General features: G+C 48.2%; 1 protein-coding gene across 1 annotated transcript in view; it reads left to right on the top strand.

The window, feature by feature from the left end:
• The window catches only part of scpep1 (serine carboxypeptidase 1), a 397,664-nt gene that overhangs the window by 227,831 nt on the left and 153,550 nt on the right, over positions 1-16,283 (top strand). The window lies entirely within an intron of this gene.

The raw sequence follows: 16,283 nt of genomic DNA, 5'->3' as shown, positions 1-16,283 counted from the left end.
ACATCACCTCAATGGCAGGATGCACGCATTCATCTAAGCCCACAGATGTGGCATGCTTACGAAAATAAAAAAAAATTAAATTAAAAAAAAAGGATCACGTTCAATAAGCTCACGCAGGTAATTTGGCGCTCGCAGCGCGCAGACGCCATCCGCGCAGAGACGGCGCGGCGAGGAACACTGCGGAGCGGGAGCTTCTGCGCGACGGAACAGAGAGAGAAGAGAGGCTTCTCAGATCTCTCAGCGAGAGGTACAGCCTCAAACCTGGGTTTGGCTCGCGGGGGCGGCACCCTTTGAAAAGCTAATGCATAAACATTACGCTCCGCTTCCTTCCACCTGAAGCGCGGCCCGCTGAGCCACTTTTCGGAGAACTTTTCCCTCTTTTCAGGTCGCCGCGGCAACTTAAATAAGAGGCGTTCTGGGATTTGGGTACGCCGTTATGTCTCATCAAAAGCCCCATGATCTTCTTCTTCGCCACTCCTCCTCCTCCTCCTCCTCCTCCTCCGTCTGTGTGCCGGGTGTCTGTCGACTCCGAGTCTTTATGAAACGTCTCTCGGCGATTTATGTAATTGTCTTCTTTTTTTTAAAAAGAGAGAGAGAGAGAGAGAGAGAAAGAGAGAAAGAAAAAAGGAAAAAGGCAGCAGAGGTTTTAAAATATTCTTCGTCTTTGCGCAGCGCTTCTTCACAGAACACTGCAGGTTCAAAAGCCAAGGGGTGAATGCGGTCTTCATCACTTTTAGAACAAGGGGGGGGGGGGCGCAGAAGCAGGCTGCCGTTACTCTGCTGTGATTTCCACATTCCAGCCACACACTCTCTGTTCCTGAAGAGGACTGCAGCAAAGCCGTAGCCATCGGAGATCTGAGCTTCTCAAATCTTCAGAACCTCCTTAATGCTGGGGCTCCTTGGAATTACTGTGACAGCTCATGCACTGTTGACGTATATTAATAGCTCCCTTTCAGTACGGTACTAGCGTGCATGTTGGTAGTTCACTTCAGTACAGTGCTAATTATGCTACAAAATGTTTATTACCATGTTATGATTATTATGTATTTTTTCTTTTTACTTTGCTTAAATTGCGGCACAATGCATTTTCCCGCCTGTGCTGGTGTTCGTCAAACGATTTTGTGGGAAAGTCGCTCTAAATAAATAGTGGGTGTGCTGTGGAAGATGGTTCAAAAAAAAGTGGGGGGGTTGGGGGGCTGCAGATGAACAGAAGAAGGCATTTTCTCAACAACAAAAAAAACCAAAACAACAAAAAAAAAACAGGCCACATCAACAGGGACTCTGTGGAGCAGCTGAAGGAGACAGAACAGGGGCATTCAGGAGTCTGTGCTGTGATATGGGTTTGAATGTGACTGGAATGGGTAAAACCAGGCCTGCAGAGCAGAGCTGGGGCGAAGTGCTGGGCAATGTGGTTATTCGTCTGTTTGGAGAGCAGGAAACGGAGGTCCTGTGTTCCTCACACAGACACTGATCTCAACCGGGGGGTCCACAGGTAGGTAGGGGGTCTGCGATCACAATGCCAACCCCCGCCCCCCCCCCCGCCCAACCCCTCCCGTTCCCTGCAATCTCAGTCCTGCTCACTACCAATTGGGAGATCTCTAGAAATCTCAGCCCTGATATCAACCAATCAGGGAGATCCCTGCGATCTCAGCCCTGATATCAACCAATCAGGGAGATCCCTGCGATCTCAGCCCTGTTCTCAGCCAATCAGGGAGGTACCTGCAATCTCAGCCCTGTTCTCAACCAATCAGGGAGATCCCTGCATTCTCAGCCCTGATATCAACCAATCAGGGGGGCTCCTTCAGCGTTCTCAGCCCTCAGGTGGAGCGCACAGCTAGACTACCTGTGGCTCAAAGGGGTGCTTCCAGCCATCAATCAATCATTCAGTCCATTTTGATTTTGCACAGCCTCAAACACACCACCTCCCTGCGATTATTTTATAGAGAAAAGACATTTTAAAAAACCCTTCTGAGGAAACGATTCCCCGAAGCCCTTAATAAAGGCAATCTGGAGCGACTCACGGAGGAACAGCGCGTTTATAAACTGAAAGCAAACAGATGGAGAGCCACATTAGAGCCCACGCAGGTGTGCCCACGCAGGTGTGCCCGCCCAGGTGTGCCCACGCAGGTGAGCCCACGCAGGTGAGCCCACGCAGGTGTGCCCACGCAGGTGTGATACCACGCAGGTGTGCCCACGCAGGTGAGCCCACACAGGTGTGCCCAGGCAGGTGAGCCCACGCAGGTGTGCCCACGCAGGTGAGCCCACGCAGGTGTGCCCACGCAGGTGAGCCCACGCAGGTGTGCCCACGCAGGTGCGACTTACCTGGAGAATCATTCCGAGGAGGGAGGAGGAGAGGTCAGCCAGCGAGGTCCTCACCCCTGGGGGATATTCATCCAGATGAATTCAGGAGCCCACACACTGTCACCGCTTCCAGGAAGAACATTATCAACTCGAATTAGCATAGCACAAATTAGCACGCTCCCTCCCCTTTCGTACTGGCCTGTAAACAGACGGGTGATCGTCGGTACAAAATAACGGACCGTTTTCCTGGTGAGAAAGGTCACTTCCACTCGAATGTTTGCCACAGCGATGTTCTCAACTCAACATGCTAATGCTGATGTAACAATCTGATTGGTGACTGGACGCAATGGAGTTCTAGAACACTGACTTGGAATTTTCGAAAAAAAAACAAACAAAAAAAAAAAACTGATCTTCAAAGGCTTAAATTAGCCTACCCCAGAGCAGGTATTCCTTCACATAAACCAATGTAAAATACCCTGTGGTTCAGCAGGTATCCCTCATATAAAACACTGTACAAAAGCAGTTAGAGCTGTAGCTGGATTGCCTCTCTGCTGACTTCAGAGAGCGCACTTGCATTTAGGCGTTTGTAACCAAGCGAGCAGCTTAGATGTGTCTCATAGGGAGAGCAACTTAAGTGTGTCTGATAGGATGACCAGCTCAGGTACGTCTTATAGGAAGCATAGGTAGTCATAAAAGTGCAACCAGTTCAAGTGTTTCTAATTGGCTGAACAGATTAGTTGTGACTAACAAGTTTGAATAGCTTTGCCCCTTATTACAGAAGAACGTCGCTCACATGCTCTCAAAACAAAAGTTTTTTTTAACAAAAATTAGAGATTCATCGGGTACTTTTTCTTGTTTTGGGGTTAGGAACAGCCTGAGAGAGCAAAAACCTTCTCATGTCACACTGTTCTCCGATTTCTAAGAATTTATCCCTTCGTCACCCAATAAAACCGCAAGGTGTGTGCAAACCGCATGCAGACACTGCATAGTTAATGGCTGATATGTTAATATTATATATGCTAATGTGTTGCGAAGTTGTTTTGCTGTAACAGGGTAAGTCTGCCCCTGAGGGAAATCAGGGTCTGTTTTTTGAGAAGTGACACACGTATCCTCTGGATAAACAGGTCTGCAGACAGTGCCGTGTAATTAAAGTGTTGGGTGTCAGAGTCTGACTCCGGCACCTTCAGCGCTGTTTACAAGATGTCTCCCGTCAGACGTTACTGCAAAAAAAAAAAAAAAAAAAAAAACCATGAAATTCAGGGTCTGCAAGCGTCCCTTTCACCGACTCCCCCCCGAGAGACCCAGTCCAGCCAGCAGAGGTAAAAAAAAATCCAGGTTCGGAAAGCAAAAGTTCCTCCCCAGTGTTTTTGTTCCAGTCACCTGGATTCGGTAATTAGCACTATTCTTCAGGGCCAGGTGAGGAGGTAGAACTAATAGGTGAAATCAGCCAGCCAGAGTTCATGGGTGGAAGAAAAGAAACACGTGTCAGGACTTTTACTCTCCGAAGCGCTGGACTTTTCGTCACCTCTGCAGACCAGAGCACAGACTTCCCTTCACTGTGCAGATTTGCTAACACGCTAACACGACGCTAACAGCCGTGTTAGCATTTGCGTTAGCGTCACACAGCTGCACAATCCCTGGCGCACTTTGCCCTGTCTATGACGGCAGTGCGGATTCATTTCTCTTCGTCAGTTTGAAAATAGGGAAGGTGGAAAAACGGTAATGATATGGAACAGTTGTACATGTATGGGCGTTGCCACGGGGATGGGGGGACGGGGGACGGGGGGGGGACAGGGGGTTCAAACCCCTGCACTTCAGGCCCGAGAATGTGATCAATCATAAGGGGTTTGGGGGACGTCACAAACGTCCCTGATCGAGGATGGAGGTCCGGGGACTGGTGCGACAGACAGGAGTTAGGAGGTTAGTCTCGTCTCCCCTGGCGACGCGCCAGGCTCGCCGCCCAGCTAAATCATTAAGCCCCGGGTTGCAGTTATCAAATTGCAGTCACCCTGTCTGAGAGGGAAGGGGGGGGCACGTTCCTCCGCACGCACCCCTCCCGTTCACATTCCAGTCTCGGGTTAAAAGGTAGCATCCTCACAATGGAACCGTCCTGCACCCCCCATATAGCGAATGAGAGCCAGGAGCCACACCCGCATACCGCCACAGGTACCGCAAGCTTCTTGCACACGGCGTAAATCGGTTAACCTCTCACGACAACTGGAGCTTTTCAACGCCGCCTCTTTCCAGCAGCGCACGAAGAGGGGACAGAAGTCAAAGCACGGTGCGCGTTTCGTTTGTGCAGATCCAGCGTCGGCTGCGAGTTCGGGCCTGTTGGGTTTTAAACTCAGTCAGTGAATGCGCGTAAACAGACTCCCGTAGAATGTGCATTTGCGCGTGTACGCCGTCTCCCTGCCGTACCTGAAGCCGACGGGTCATGTTGTGTACCACCTCGAGGCAGAGAGAGGAGCATCTTGAACGGGGGTAGGCTAAGCCTGGTTCTGGTGCTTCTGTTTTTAAAAAAATCCTAATTTAAATTGACAGTTTTTTTTTTTTACAGTCCACCCATCCATCCATCCATCCACTTTCTAAACTGCTTATTCCTGGTCAAGGTTACAGGGGTGGGCGGGGGGGGGGCTGGAGCCTATCCCAGCATGCATTGGGCAAAAGGCAGGAATACACCCTGTCAATCAGTTGCAGGACACACACACACACACACACACACTCATACCTATGGACAATACAGACTCTCAAATTAGCACCCGAAGGAAACCCACGCAGACACAGCGAGAACATGCAAACTCTACACAGAAAGGCCCTTGGTCCGGATTTGAACTCGATACCTTTTGGCTGTCAGGCAAAGGTGCTACTCACTGCACCACCTTGCTGCCCCGAGTCCATCCTAGTGATGTTTTTTAAATGTGTTCAGACAGTGGGGAAGCAGAGAGGGTTATAGAGATGGGATTACAGCACAGAAAGTACCATGGCAGGGTACGGAACCCCTGGCTAAATGGGGGATTCCTATTGGTTGAGAGCGGACTGCTCTGCGGATTAAAGTGCACAGGCTCTGCTGGAGTGCTGGTGGGGGGGTGTCACACTGCACCCCAATATGATGGATTTGGGCTGTCAGGGCGCTCGGCTGGGGGTCGCCCCCCCCCCCCCCCGGCTCGTAAATAAAGGTCCCGCGCTGGCCGTCAGTAGCCGCCCTGCGCCATTGTTCTCCCAGACGCCCTGGCTCAATAGCGCCACATTAGCATTTTTAATCAGCAACCAGGACACACGCTGGCCCGGGACGGGGGTCTGCTTTCATCTGCCCGCACCCCCCCTCCCCCAGACCCCCCACACCCCCAAACGCCATAACAACCACCCCCCACTACTGCCTGAGCCCCCCCAAACGCCATAACAACCACCACCCCCTACTACACAGAAGGGGGAAAGGTGACTAAAGAATTTTAAAAATCACTTTAGAGATGGCAAAGTGACCCCCCCCCCCCACCCCATGGGTGTACATTAACGAGAACCTCTGCAGGGATCCCCCTTAAATGGCTGCCCCTTGTTCCTCTCGTCTCGTCCACGAGCACACCCAACCCCCCCCCGCCCCACCCCCATCCCCACGCCCTTTCATCAGCACCTGCCTGGTGAGTAGCCGGGGCCAATGACCCAGCCAGTAACATTTCTTACATCCTACTTTCACGAGCTCGTAGGGACAAGCGAGGGAAGGCTGGGGGGGTGGGGGGGCTGTAAATAAATCCACATAAACCGAATCTCATACTACTTAAATGGAGCATGGAGCAAACTCCAGCCACTAATTTTCTAATTTTAAGGAAAAATTTTAAGGAAACTAATTTTAAGGAAAAAGCGTTTTTTTTTTTTTTTCAAAAGCGCAGCCATGCTACTTATCTTATGCAACTTACACAACTGTATTTCATGGCGTTTACATTGCATCCATTTACACAGCTGGATATACACTGAAGCAACCTACACTGCAACCTTTAGGTTATAAGACGAGTTATTTACCAATTTATACTACGCTACCACTTTAAACTAAAGGAAAGAGCTGTTTGTGAGTTTGTTCTGATGCCATTTAATTTATGTTTTTAGATACTGTGAATATCGGCTGTTTTTCTGCAGTGCAGGAGAGATGTTCTTTCATGATCTCCCAACGACTGCGTCCAAAATCCCCAGAACAGGACAGGCGAGCCAAAATTGTCTGATGGAGGGAGATGAAATGGTCGCGACTTATTCATGGGAAAGATAAAAAAGATGTAAATGTGGACTGCGACTCCCTCCCCCCCCCAACCCGCCAACCCGCCAGTACACCCCATATCTGAAAGAGCCAGATCTGCGTTCAGAAGCCATCAGACATCTGCTGTACACAGACTCCTCAACGAAACAACCAAATCGTCGCCACGGAAACAATTTATTCGGCAAATAAAGAAAGACCTGAGTGGAGAAAAGGTAAGGGGGGGAGGGGGGAGGGGAATACACTCATCATCACTGATACTGTCACTCACTATCCCCCACATGTAAATATATCACAATACATGCACAAGATGCCCATCGTATTGTTTATTACGTTTAGCAAACGCGTGATGGAAAAGGATTATAGTCCTCTGCAGAAGTGCCCTTGAAGGTGACAGTGTACTATAATGGGTTATCATCTGCTTGCTACTGTATTAGTACTGTGAGTGCATGTGGGTGGGTGTGTGTGCGTGAGCGCGTTTGTGCGTGTGTGACCATGTGTGTGCATGTGCGTGGTTGTGTGTGCGTGAGCGCGTTTGTGCGTGTGTGACCATGTGTGAGCATGTGGGTGGGTGTGTGTGAGCGCATTTGTGTGTGTGTGCGTTTGTTTTTTCCCATCATTCCTTCCCCGCCTCCTTCTCCGTCCCACGGAGTCGTTTGATAAGGTGTCTTTTTTTTCATCAAAAGGAGCTGGTACAGCATGCGGCTGCCGTACTCCTAACCACCCCCCCCCCTCCCTTCACAGTGGCTCTAACCAACCAGAGCAAGGAGGGGGGGGGAGGGAAGTGGGGGGGCTTTTGATATTTAGACAGTCGTTTGCCTTGATATGGAGTTCTACTCTGAAGCGATGGAAGATGGAAGAGTAAAAGAACACAGACTCGTCACACATTTCAGATCGCACTACACCCCCCCACTCCCAAGCGCTGCAGAAAAACAGCCCAATCGTCACTTTTTTCTGATGCACACCAAGCTTCCTCAATGCAGCTCTCTCGACAAAGAAGAGTGGCCTACATTGGAAGCCCCGGCCTCAAACTGGCAGATCCAGTCACCTGCAACCGGTGGCTGTTCTGAGCGATGGTCATCTAGAGAAAGGAGCTATATAAATAAAACTATAATGTTATTATTATAGAATTATGATTAGAGACCAAGCCTATGAAACAGAGCTGAAGGCCATGTCCAATGAAAGAGTAAATCTTATCGAAACTTACTCACGTCACAGGAAAACACGGTTTGGCCGCCATATTGGGCGTGACCTTTGACCTGCCGCTCTATATCAGAAGCGCCATATCTGACATGTTGTTTAAAAGAGCTTAAAACGTCTGAACCGATGTGCAAATTTTACTGCAGGACGCTTAGGAGAACGTCCACAAAACGCATTTCCTGTAGGGAGGGAGGGGAGGAGGGGGGTGCGGGGAGAGGGGAGGGGGGCGGTGCAGGTTGAGGGGAGGAAGTTTGGGGGGTTGCAGGGAAGGGGGAGGCACAGCGAGCGCTGGAGCTGATTTCAGATAAACAGCGGCAGGCCTGTGGAGAGGCGCAGTGGAGCCCCATTTCTGAGGCCCAGGAATTCGCCTCGTCTGTACTGCTGCATTTTTATCTCCGCGAAGAATAATGAAAGAGCAGCATTCCACTGATGTCAGAACACACACACACACACACACACACACACAGAGTCACACAGTCACACAGACGCACACACACACACGCAGACACACAAACACACTCGCACACATACACGCACACGCACAGGCATAGGCACAGGCACACACACAGTCACACAGACGCACACACACACACGCAGTCACACACACACACTCACACTCGCACACGTACACACACATGCACACACACACACACACACGCACACACACGCAGACACACACACACAGTAAAAAGGCCCAGCTGGTTCAGGCGGTGTCTGTACGAGATGCACTTTAACCCGCCAGGGTGTCCTGCTGTTCCCCAGTCCCCCAAAACCTGACCGCCCCCCATTTCCCCCCCCACCCCCGTCCATGTCCCCATCCTCATTCCCTCCAACCCCAGGCCAATCCTCACTCACCAACACAATCGCTGCTACACACGGCCCACACCCCCCCTTCTCTCCTAGACTCATGTCCCCAAACCCCCCCCTTCTCTCATGAGACTCATGTCCCCAAACCCCCCCCCCCCCCCTCCCAGGGAAGGCTTTGAAGTGGCAGTGGAGTCGCTGGGCAGAGCATCTGTCATCCCGTGTCCTTAAACACTGTGGTGGCCTCCTCTCTCCATCTTCCCCCTCTTTTCCCCCTCTCTTTTCTCTCTCTCCCCTCTCTTTTCTTTCTTTCCCCACTGGCGGCATCAAATGTTCTTTTTCAGATCACACTGGGTTTTAACATTTTTCAAGCCGAAGCGAAGCTTTTCAGCTGAAATCGTTCAAATTCCACTCATCGGCCTGGCTTTTTGGTTATATTTTTATTTTTTTTGAGCGTTTTCAGAGATTTTAATGTTGCTTTGAACACACTGCCCTTCTGTATTTCATATGCGTTGTGAAACACCTGCATTCTGGTTTTCATTCCAAACAGTTACCTTAGACAGCTCTATAAACTACGCTGGTTCACTCACTCCTGTGGTTTGAGTAAAACAGTCGAATCTTTCGGCTGCACTTGCAGTCCGCAGCTGTCGCTGCTGCATATACAAAATTCAGATCAAGATGCGATTGAGCCAATGAAACAATTCAGAGCAGAAGTTGGCACGAAACCCTGAAACGGATCAGCTCTTGTGGCGCAACCCTCGTCACAGTACTACAGCGCAGTCTGGGTGTGTGACACGCCCGAAGTGCCGCCAGTTCTTAGCACCCACCCTGGTGGTGAACGGCAGCTATTTTTTCACACGCAAAAAAAAAAAAAATACTCACCACGCATAGGCTGAGGTGGGTGAGAAGAGAATTATTAAATTACATTACATTACAGGCATTTGGCAGACGCTCTTATCCAGAGCGACGTACAACAAAGTGTATAACCATAACCAGGAACAAGTATGACGAAACCCCTAGAGAGAAGTACCGGTCCAAGTACAGGGAACAACCGCATAGTTCAACTTGGACCCTGATGGTTAAACTGATTAACACTAACAACAAGAGCGGCAACAACGCAATCTATGGAAAATAAAAATAAATAAAAATACAAGTAGTCGTTAAGACAGGCGCATCAACTAAGTCACCTTTTTTTTTACTGACCCAATGACCTTGAGCATGATTGGATGGCCAGGCTGAGGGAACCAGGTTGGGAATTTGGCCCCGGGGAAACCCCTGTGCTTTCTGATCAGTTCCACGGGCGCCGTTATGATGACAGTGAGTCAGCATTTTTGGCTTCGAGGTCCCCAGACAGATTATGACACTACGAGACGCGATCTGTAAAGTTGTAATTAAGAGAACAAAAAAAGTTTAATGCCGAGCCAGAACTACAGTCTGGTTGACGTGCCACGGTTGTGTGTCCCCTCAGGTTGTGACAGGCAGTGATGTACTTGTGTGGACTTGTGTGTGTAGGTTTTCTAGACTTTTCCCCACCTGCCAGTCAGAGAGGGTTCAATGGGCCAGTGTGTGTGTGTGTGTGTGTGTGTGCGTGTGTAGGCAGAGAAAGCAGGAGAACTTCACCGACCGAAATAAAAATCGTGTTTACATTTCATGCACACACCCGGCAACAGGTCAAAGTCATAAATAAGCCGTAAAAATTAACGTCCCTGTCAGCAGTCCAGATATGCCCTTTTTACTGGCGCGCGTACAGCAGGAAATAGGTTCATAACGAAGGCCACCGCGAGCACAATACTAAAAGACAGACTTCGGTTAAGAGCCGGTCGGACTCGGGTTCAGGTCGCGGGTCCGACGTGCAGTTCATCGCTCAGCTTTCCCCGGTCCGCTCGCAACGCGGTCTAATTCTCCGTCCTCGCCAGGAAGATTTCACGCGTCGCGAGATCAAAAGCTCACACACGGGCTTTTTTTGTTTACGTCAGCCGACACCCGAGCGGGAGCAGGGCCGTTCCTGTTCTATCGGTGCCTCTTACCACCCCCCACCCCTTCAAACTTTCTCCCTCTTTTCTTCAAACACTCCTTCCTTCCTTCGCTTATCCTCTCTCTCTCTCCTTACTCTCTCCTCACCTTCTCATACTGTTTTAACCGCCTTCTTTTGAAATCGCTTTCCTCCTCAAACTCTATCCCCATCTTCCCTTCAAACCCCCTCTCTCTCATCTCTTCCTACTCTTCCCTTCCCTCCCCTCCCTCCCTCCCTCCTGAAAGGCTCTCTCTCTCTTTCCATCACTAATCTCGACAAACTTTCTCAATTTCCCCCCTTTAACTCGTCGCCCCGCCCTCATCGCTAATCTCCTTCGTTGGCGAACGGCCGCTGAACGTCCCCGCGGCGACCGCAATCTGCGATGTCAGAGCGCGAGGCGAGGCGTTTGAAGACCGAACGTTTCCCCCGAACGTCGCGTTCGATAATGATAGCGGCGCTCCCGCTTGTTTCGGCGGCGGTCGTAACCGACGCGGCCGAGCTCGGCGAGTAATTACCAGCGAGTTTAAGTCCCCCCGCGCGCGCGGGGAGGGAAGAAACCGCACACTTCCCTTTTTTATTTACCAAACAAGCACCAGGTGCTCGTCGCGCCCGCCCAGCCCGCCCTCCCCATTATATTTGTTCTCCTCCGTATTTTTCCCACCCCCGCCCCCCCCAGGAAATGCGCGAATGCAGATCAGAATGCACGCGGTCGTAAAAGTCGTTAGCATGCTTTCCCCGCTAATCAGCCCAGCCAGCGCGCTCACCTAATAGTACGCGCCAACGTTTTTTTTTTATGAGAAACATCGGGGAACTTTCTGGAAGACCGCAGGATTGCGTAATAGCGCTCCCAATTATCACAAATGAGACAGAACAGCCGCCACCGTGTCTCCCCTTTCCTTATCGGCTCGGCCGACTGCACAAATCACAGGTGCGCAGAATGCGTGTGCGATGCGCTCCGTTTCACCTCCCGTTGTCTTAAGCCCCATTGCGTCCCCCCAACAAAATGCGTAAAAGCGCTCAGTGAGACAAGCTAGCCTTTAGTTTAAATCCTGGGTTTTTAAAAGGGGGGGTCTAAGGATCCCTCTGGGTTCTTGGATGTACTGTCGGGGGGGAGGGGGGCGGTGTCCTTGGTCACACTTGGTATAGAATGACTACTGTATATATAGATTAGGGGAAATATTTCAAAATATTTGTTTAAATATACAGCTTTTTTTTTTAATTTATGGTGGGGGGGTCCCCTGGATGCCTTTAGGCCTGAGTGGGGGGTGGGTTTGGGGGTCCCAGGATCAGAAAAGGCTGAATGAATACCCCCCTGGTTTGAAAGAACTGTCCCAGCTGCAAGCGGTTCTGGAGTTAACTCAAACAGCTAGCAGCTTAGTTGAGTAAAAAAAAAGAAAAAAAGGTGAATATTGGGAAACGATATATTAAAAAAAATATATATATATATATTCACAGAGTATATGCGGTTGTTTTGACACGTTTAAGCATGTCCTACGTGGATATAGTCAGTCTCAATTTTTTAAAAGGTGGGCGACCTCTTGTTAATGTATTTTCTCATTAAGTAAATGGTAAATGGACTGCATTTATATAGCGCTTTTATCCAAAGCGCTTTACAATTGATGCCTCTCATTCGCCAGAGCAGTTAGAGGTTAGGGGTTAGGTGTCTTGCTCAAGGACACTTCGACACGCCCAGGGCGGGGTTTGAACCGGCAACCCTCCGACTGCCAGACAATCGGTCTTACCTCCTGAGCTATGCCGCCCCAAGGGGCCGTGGGTGGCAGAAGATTGGCAGGCCCAGGCCAGCACCAACGCACTCCAGCGGAGACGGCGAGAGCGAGCGCAAATGTAGCCGCGGTGTGAACAGGCACATCTATGGTTTTTAGTCTCCCGTTATTTCTATCCGTTTGATTCCTCCGCACTTTTATGACAGAATGAGTGGTTTCCTGCCGGGAAACAGTCTTTTTTTTTTCTTTTCTTTTTTTTTTTTGTTCTTCCAAAAGTTCTTTATAGCTTTTCCAGGAACATTTTGAACTAAAAGTTTTTTGAGATTTAAAAAAAAAAAAATATAAATATATATATATATACTTTCAAATAGTTTTCTTAAAAAAAAAGAAAAAACATAAACTGCGTCATGTGTGCTGTCGAAGTCACACAGTGCTCTGTGTTCCTTCGCTTTTTTTCTTTCTTTTTTTGTTCTTTTATTCAAACTGGATCGACGACGGCCCGGCGGGAAAAGTTTGCCGTCGTCACGCTGAGCAGCCTTTGCCGTTAACTTTCTGCAACAAACTCTTTTTTAAGCCTTTTCCCTCCTTTTCTCCCGGTTTTATTTTAGCAGCCTCGCGCCGCGTCGCGATCCCCGTGCTGGTAAGAGCGCAGGGGCAAGCGTGCACAGCGGGAGCGCATATACCCAAGTGGCCTGCAGGGGTCGACGGAGAGCAGTGAAACGCGGGCAGGCTGGCGGACCGAATCGCTTTCTCGCCAGACAGCGCTATGACTGGGTGAACCTGCAGGGGGCACCAGCCACAGTAGGGATCGAGTACCAGTAGCAAGGAAATGGCAAGCGGCGTTGTGGGGCAGAATGGTCTGTTCGCTTCATCACACTACGTTATGTCTGTATGTTATGTAGAGTTGCATTTCCACGCGTAAGAGGACTTCTCTCTTCATATTCCGATTTTCGTTTCTTGTTTCTGCACTCTCTGCCAGTCTTCTAAATCCTCAGTGTAATTGTTCTATGACTAATCCACCTGCAATTGCTGCCATAGGACCCAGCTAACGACCCTAGTCACTAGAGATCTGCCGTCCTGTTGGTTTTCACTCCAGCCCTAACAAAGCACACCTCACTCAACAGCTAGCAGATCTCATTGAGCTGCTAATCAGTAGAGTCAGGTATGCCAAATTAGGGTTGAAATGAAAAACCTATAGGATGGTAGATCTCCAAGAACAGGATTGGTTACCACTGACATAGATTATCTGTGCTGACACTAGCTATACATGTTGGGCGTAGACCATCAGTGCTGATACCGGCTACATTGTGGTGTAGGCTATCTACGCTCTCCTTCTCAGCCTTGCATCCATCTTAATTAAATAAATGTCATTGGTGAACAAAAATACTTTACATTTTCAACAGTAAATTTTACACGGGAACACAGGTGTGAACATAGAAACGGTCTCCATCGTTAACTGCCTTAACACAGGCCTGCTTCTGTCTAGGGCCCAGCTACGGGATACAGTACAAAACACAGGGACGGCCATCTTGTGCCAACTAAAGTAAAATGGTGATGCGGTACTCTAATGGTATTTTTAGCTCACAACGGACGTGATTGAGAGACACGCTATAGGAGAAGGGTTTTCAATTATCAGCCTGGAAGACCACATCAGTGACCAGAAGCCAATTCAGCGACCAATTTAGACCCGAGAAACCAGTTGAAACGAACCAACTGTGCAAATCAAGGAGAGGTTCCAACAAAGACAGCGTACCCCGTGGCTCTCCGGGACCGGGGCTGCTACACAATGACACTGTGATGACTTCACAAAGGTGTTTTTAAATATAGCCTTGAATAATATAACGCTGCGCACCAGGAGTTTCATTCGTTCTGAAGAAACGTCTAATCAAAATGGCCGTTTTCAAAGGAACGTTTTGATAAGGGCAAACCTGTTTGAAAAGCTCTCAGCACAAATGCAGTTCAGGTAAAGATTTAAATTTAAAGAAATTCCAAAGAACACAAGAGGCTTTCCTTTTTAAAGTTCTCAAAAGAGCCCTCAAATATATTCAGTGACCTTTTTCCTGAAGAAAAGTTTCGAGAATCGTTTGAATTTTTAACAACGTTGAGATGGATGATCTTTCAGCATCAAACAGAAACCAAAGAATGCTGCCCTGATGATTTTCCGGTAGAAGGGAAGGTTGACCAAAAAAAAAAATTAAAAAAAAGATAAAAAAAATAAAAAATGTGGATTTCCTTTGTAAACGCTTCTTTATCTTATAGTTTCGATACTTTATGCAACCTGTTTGTAGTTTTCACACCTGGAAATTCACAGGAGCATTTGAGGTGAAGTGCATTCCTCCAGGGTACAATAACTGGGCCCCCACAGCCCCTGTACTGGTTTCACAAGACGAGACTGTCCCCCCCCCCGCCCCCGTACTGGTTTCACAAGACGAGACTGTCCCATCGACCGATACGGGGACGAAGTCCTACTAAGTCGCTCCACAATTTCATTTGGTCTTTAACTCATATTGACAAGTTCAAGCAACACATACTGGTGTCTTCAATACTCCAAAGTGTTGGTCTCAAAAGCCAGTGCTAAAACATCAGGTCATAGCACCGGAATAAGAGAAGCTAACAAACAGTCTTTGAGCCAGTGCAAACCCCCCTGTCAGAAAATATGGACGATGCAAAAGCAGTTAGAAATCGAAGCTTTCACAGTGTTCAGGTTATCATCAAAACTCCTCCCCAAAGGTAACAGGGCCTTACGAAGACAGGGTCACTGCAGGTGGCCATTTTGAAAGTAAGACTGGCCTGCTCCACATCTGGCAAGGGCAAGAGGCGAAATGTTTTAAAGACAATGCAGTGGAAGTATGGGAGAGGTTTTAACTGTGCGGGGACTGATAATAAGGAGCAGCTACGGAATTAAAAAAAAAAAAAAAAGCAGAGGTCCAATGGCAGCAGACCTCCACCCTGGCTCCGCCCACGTTTCAAATTCAGAACAGCGTTTACTTAGTTGTCTGTCAAAATCATCAGTGAATGTATTGTTTAAATTCAGAACAGCGTTTACTTAGTTGTCTGTCAAAATCACCGGCGAATATATTTCAACATGTTAAATTAACAAAGCATTTGTAGACTTATTATTACTGAAATCATTACTAAAAATCCTTTTCACATCCAGAAAGTATTGTTATTGCATTCTTTTTTTTCTTTTTTACATATTTTGAAAAGACAGACACTTACCGTTTGCTTTATGAAAGATTGGCTGGCTTGCTGGCTTTCCTTGTATGGAAAATGTAAAACAAATTCAAGCCAGACAAAATCGTCTGTTAAGATTCTGGCCACTTGTTTTCTGTTGAACTGGAAAACAAGAGAAGAATTTTTCTTTTGCCACCGGCATTTGAAACAACCAGTTTAATCCAGTGGTTCTCAAACTCGGTCCTGGGGACCACTGTGTATGCTGGTTTTCGTTTCAACCACAATTGCAATCCCAGAATTTTCACAAGCTGTTAAATTTTCTTGATTGGGTGCTTTTCATGTTTTAGAGCTGGGGTCCCCAGTCTTATCTAGAAAAAGGGCCAGTGTGGGTGTCATCTTTTGTTTTAACCAAGCAGTACCAATACCTGATTCTACTAATCAAGGTGCTTAGCAAAGCACCTAATAAAGAAAAATTAACAGCTTCTTAAAGTTCTGGGATTGCAATTGTGGCTGGAATGAATACCAGCATACACAGTGGCCCCCCAGGACCAAGTTTGAGACCCACTGGTCTAATCAATGAAGCAGTTCCTGGTACATTTTTGCTCTGTCTGTAGTGTAGGGTCTGCATTTCGCATTGTCTATAGACTACTGTTAATATGTGTTTTTGCATCTGCACAGAAATGTAAAATTTTAAAACAAAAACTTCTGTGCAATTTTCAATTCAATTAGTAATTTACATAATCTTTACTAATTTACCTGGAGACACAACTTGCAAAACATAGTTTTTGTATTTGTCATTAAAAAAATCATATTTAATTGTCATCAC

This window comes from Anguilla rostrata, chromosome 17 (genome assembly GCF_018555375.3).
Source record: "Anguilla rostrata isolate EN2019 chromosome 17, ASM1855537v3, whole genome shotgun sequence".
Lineage (NCBI taxonomy): Eukaryota > Metazoa > Chordata > Actinopteri > Anguilliformes > Anguillidae > Anguilla > Anguilla rostrata.
This window is presented reverse-complemented; position numbering and strand designations above follow the sequence as displayed.